The sequence below is a fragment of the Antechinus flavipes genome, chromosome 4 (genome assembly GCF_016432865.1).
Source record: "Antechinus flavipes isolate AdamAnt ecotype Samford, QLD, Australia chromosome 4, AdamAnt_v2, whole genome shotgun sequence".
Classification (NCBI taxonomy): Eukaryota; Metazoa; Chordata; class Mammalia; order Dasyuromorphia; family Dasyuridae; genus Antechinus; species Antechinus flavipes.
In genome coordinates, this window is record NC_067401.1 from 338,534,421 (window position 1) to 338,540,420 (window position 6,000).

Consider the following 6,000-nt stretch of genomic DNA (forward strand, 5'->3'; position numbering starts at 1 on the left):
GGAGCTAAATGTATGCAAGTTCAGCTGTTTCAAAAACCCTACTCATGCATGAAATGTTTAAAATAGATATATCCATGTGTATACATATATTATGCATACAATACAGTACACATATATATTTATTATATAAGTCTGAACTTAACAATAATCAAATTTACAAAATAGAAAACAGGTTTATTCATGAAATTGTGAATCTTTTATTACATATAGCTTGCTTTTACTTTTAGGTGTATAACAAATTCAAAAGCTGTCTTGCTTGTCTGTATTTCCTTCTAGTCTTCTCTCCATTTTCTTCAATGGCTTCAATAATCCTTCTTTTTTCCCTGGGTCCGCCACTCCCAACTCCACTGTTATTTGCACTCTCCATCTCACACTCCCCAGTTTCAACTAAAAAAATAAACCAAGCCAAACCTTTGTAACAAATATGCACAATCCAGCAAAGCTAATTACTGCTTTGGCTGTGTCTAAAAATGAATGCTCTGTCCTTCACCTTGAGTCCTCTCATTATGTACCTTGAGTCCTCATTCCTCATTCGTGAGAATTGAGGCAGTCATGCTTACTAATACAACAGCTGCATTCTTAGCTAGAAGTGGTGAGAGGCTGATTTTTTTAAAAATAGCACTTGGGGATACTTTTTCTCATATCAACCACCTTGTTTCAAGATACATACTGTTTTGCATCTACTCAAAACTTTAGCTTACAAGACCTGATTGATTTAATTAATTCAAATTTTATTTTTAAAAATGTAAACATATTTTGTTTTGAAATTATCTTTGTTTCAGTTGAGTACAGAAGACAACAAGTTATCCTGGAATTTGAAACTGGATTCAAGTTCTGCCCTTGACACATACTAGCTATGTGACCTAGGCATGTAACTTAACATCTCAATGCTCTGGGCATGTTCTTACTGTTTTTAAGAGAGGGAGAAGAAGGAGGAGGGGAAGGGTTAGAGGAGAGAAAGGAAGACAAGAAAAAAAGAAGGAAGGAGGGAGGGAAAGAAGGAAGAAGGAAAGGAAGGAAGGAAAGAAAGAAGGAAGGAAGGAAGGAATTAAACAAAACTGACCAATTCTGACAGTTCAATCCATCATCTCTATCTCCCTTTCTTCTTCAGGGCCAAGACTGATAATGCAACATTCAATTTTGTTGTGATTTTTGTTGCTTTTTTTTCTGTCCATTTATAATTGGTTCCTGCTTCTGCTCGTTTCATTTTGCGTCAGATCTTGTACATATTTTAGGGCTTCTCTGGATTTATATTCATCTTTCATTTTAGTGCAGTAATATTTCATTATGATGTATTTACTTTTACTTGTTCTCTAGAAGACTCTATTAATTCCAATCAAATGCATTTAATGAAATGATATAGTAAGAAAAGTAGCAATAGATTTCCCCCCATAAGCTTTGGGTAATGTTTCCTATAAAAACCCTGCTCATGTGTGAAAAATTAAAAAAAATATATCCATATGAATACATATGTTATGCATATAATATACATACACACATATTTATTATTTAATTCTGAACTTAACAATTGCCAGATTTACAAAGTAGACAGAAAACAGGTTTACATGAAATTATGAATGTTTTATTATATATAGATTGTTTTTACTTTTAGATATATAATAAATTCAAAATGGAAGTCTCAAAGCTGTCCCTGCTTGTCTATATTTCCTTCTGGTCTTCCTTCTGTTCTCTTACATGAATCAAAAAAAATTATTCAATTATCTTCTTATATAAGCCATCTATGTGAACAGTGGGACACACATGAGGTGCATGTTTGGTCAGCACACACATGTGGAAGGGCTGGTCACAGATATAGGAAACACATATAATTGAAAGGGATAGACACACAAAGAACACATGTAACACCAGCCCTGAAGTCAGGAGGACCCGAGTTCAAATCTAACCTCAGAAACTTAACAGTTCCTAGCTGTGTGACTGAGCAAGTCACTTCACCCCAATTGCCTCAGAAAAAAAAGAACACATGTAGCTCTCATGTAGTTACAGCAAACCTATTTAGGGACAATTCACCTGTTTGGCCACTATATCTTTTGGAGTTAATATGACACTAATCTCACTGGGTCTTTTCCTAATGAGAAATTACTGGGCTGTTTCCCACTGGATACATGACTGTTGCTTTCTCATTGGGAGAAGACTCAGTGACATTAATGTCATATTAGCTCCATCATTTTTTCTGAGCTTCATTTTCCTAGCTTCTGGGCTTTCTCTTTTGGGGCACCCACTGGTTATTTCCATTCCTATATGCACGGATATAGCAAATAGATTCTCCTTGATAAGGAAAATCTGGAGACTCTTTAATCATTCCTCTATTTGTAGAATGCAGTGAGTAGAAAGACTCTCTGACAACAACAGTCATTCATTGTGAAAACTATGACCCAACTACCTAGCCAAGTCCCCAAACAACATCCAGGAAGAGTGTCAGGCTAAAATTAAATCTAGCTTTTTAATGTCTCCAGCTGTTAATAGTCTCAAAAGTCTATTCTAAATACTCTATTTGACTTAGTGTTGGAAAGTTTCCGCAATATTTATTTATTCCTTTATTGGGATTCTGTGCCACAAAAAAAAAGTTTCTGATAAAAAAAAAAAAAAAAACTGGAGCTAATCTGAGTCTGAGGTGCTGTGATTTTCTTTGGTTATGACTAAAAGAGCAACAAGTTGGAGGAAAGCAAGAACAAAAATACTTTTGTTCTTTACCTCAAATCCCATCTTTCAAATTCTTGCCTTTCACATGAGTAACTATGGCCAGCAACAAACATCCCAACTATAGTATTATTATTATTATCATTACTTAAACTGGGGACAGTATTAAATCCTTTGTAGCCTGTGAAATAACCAGTTTGTTGGCAAAATAGGTCTGAGGACTGTATTACTTTTCCTTTCCATCCTTGTCCTTAATACAATTTCCATTTCAAGAAAGTCCTATAGTGATTTACATTCAGAGGTCCACTTCACTGCAGGGACCCAGCCTTGGGACAATTCACCAGAGTGGAACACTGTAATGATATTTTTAAAAGTGTTTGATCAAAGAATTTGATAAGACCTTCGGTGTGTGATTCTGTATTCATGAAACTGAAAACTCTTCCAATTTCTAGAGCACCACGCTGTTCTGAGCTGGCTCTGCTGACTGTGTCATTAGTCAGATCCTTCCACTATGCCACTAGGATAAATCAGTTTTCTACCCCTGAGGCAATATGGAAGCGCACAGTGGATATTCTTAAATTGCATTCCCCAATACATCAGTGATGAGACAACATAGAATGGTGGGGTAGTCTGAGCCTGGGGTGACTTAGCCACAGCCAAACACTGTGGATTATTATTATTTTTTAAAGTTTTTGGTCAGGAAGTAAAACACAGAAATCAAGACAATTCAACTCAAATCAATTCAATGAATATGTCTTAAATACTATTATGTTCAAGACAACACAATGTACAGCTAAATAGGGCCTTCACTTGAACATAATGAGTAGGAGAGGGAAAGATGGCATGTTCACAAGTCATTACAATACAAGAGACTTGAAAGGGGTGTAAAGGAGACTTTTCTTGAATTATTTTTCATTTCAGACTTATTGGCCTTTGTGCTATTCCCAGAATTTGGAACCATCCAGAATGATCTCCTATATCCATTCTTTTTCTGCAGTTGCATTGCATACCTCAAATAAATTCCCTTCCCTCCACTGTGCCGAAGAATTGTTAAGTTTGATTCCAAAGGACTCATAATGAAAAAAGTGTACTTCTAGAGAAAGAACTGATGGAGTATGAATGCCAATCAAAGTGTACTTTCTTTACTTTTTAATTTTTTCATATACATTTTTCTTTTGGTCTGTGTTTTCTTTTACAACATGACTAATATGGAAATGTTTTGCATGATTGCATATGTATACGCTATAACAAATTGATTACCGTCTCAAAGAGAGAGGAAATCAGGGAGAGAGGAAGAAAATTCGGATCTCAACATTTTTTTTAATGGTCTTTCATATGGAATTGAGAAAATTATTTTTATAAGAAGAAACTTGTTTATTTTTTTCCCCAAAGTTTTACTCTGATATTACTTTTTTCCAGAAGCCTTTCTTTAGTCCTATCATATATAGAGAACCAAGCCTGGAGTCAGGAGGACCTGAGTTCAAATGTGATCTCAGACATTTACTAGCCGTGTGACAGGTCACTTCACTCTGTTTGCTTCCGTTTTTTCATTTGTAGACTGAGCTGGAGAAAGAAATGGCAAATTGGTATCTTTGGTGAGAAAACCCCAAATGGAGTCACGAAGAGTCAGACATCATTAAAAAAAAATTCAACAGAAAAATAAATATTTATTAAGCATCTACTTTGTGTAGATCATGGAAGATGCCAAATTTTGGTAGAAGCCAAATTTCTATAAAATGTCTTCTTAACTTCATGTATGGCATAAATAGGGGAATGTAACACAAACACATAACTATATATTAAATAATTGATGATACCTACACAGTATACTACAAACACATTATTTCTGAGAGGAGAAAGTTTTTAGTATTATCAAAATCATGGAAAAAGTGGGAAGGGATATAGGGATAGTCCAGACATAGTAAATGATACAAGCAAAGTCATAGAGGTGGTAAATCAAGGTGCATGTATGGGAGATGGAGAACAGTATCATTTGATTGGATCATGAACAATGTGACCTTTAACAAAAGCTGTTATCTGTTCACCATAGTGGTACTGGATATATTGCATTTAAGATTAGGACCCAAAGACCATTAGTTAATTAAAGCAGGGTCCCCAAAGTGGGCAGTTAAATGTAATTAATTACTTGTAGTGGAATTTAGCCAGGTCATGTATCAATTGACCACTTACCTTATTGATCAACTGATACCAAATCCAGATATTATTTCTACCCAGTCAGCAACATTTCCCTGGCTACATTTAGCTAATTCTGGCACAGAATGTTCTCAGCTTTAAAGGCCTAGGCAAGATCAGGCAGGGTACCAAAGTAGGTACTACCTTGTCCTACCACCCACACAAGGGCTCGGATATCCTAAAAAGTGCCAATTTTTCTAGGACTGGGATCCATAAAAGGCTTTTTCCTGGAATGCATAATTGGCATCATTCCAGTGTGAAAACAGTTTCTATCCTAAAAGAGATGCTTAGAGAAAACCTTGCTATTACTCTTGGGAAAAACTGAGGAAAGGAATTTGCTGTTTCCAGCTTCAGGTTTGTTTCTAAAGCTCTTGATTTTTTCTTCTGACTTTTCAGATAGGGGAAGAATTAATTCATCAATTCATCAATCAATAAGTATTTATTTATATCAATAATTTATTTTATCAATTTATATCAATAAGCATCAATCAACTCAGCATTTGCTGCGTTCTAAGCACTGTGGTAAATGCTGGAGACACAATGACAGAAATCAACCTGTTCTGCCCTCAAGGAAAATGTGAACAGAAAATATATATACATTAATTAATTTATGTGTATCTCTATATATAACTACACAAAAATATACATTGATCTTTGGAATAGGTACCATCAACTTGGGGAATCAAGAAAAGCTTCTAGTATAAGGCAAATGTTAGAACTGGTCTTTCAAGGAAACTAGAAATTCTTAGAAGCAAAAAGCAAGGTCAAAACACATTGCTGGCATGGTGGAGAATCTTTGCAAAGGCATGAAGATGGGAGATAGAATATTGTGCCTGAAAAGGCCAGTTTGATTGGAACGAAGAGGGCTTGAAGGAGAGTAATATAAAATAAATCTGGAAAGTAAAAGACAAAAAAAGAAAAAATAAAGCTTTGGTGACTCAGAATGGGACAGGCTTCCTGGTACTCTTCAGGTCATAAGAATAAATGAGGCATAAGAAGCCATCAAGTAGAGAGTTTTCTCTCTTTCTTGGGGTTATATCCTAGGTGATCTCATTGATCCCCTCATTGGACCTGCTCCACTTGGGTCTTAACAAAATGGCAGATTCCTCAGCAATGGCCCTCTGCAGTATGACGTCCCCTGACATTGGC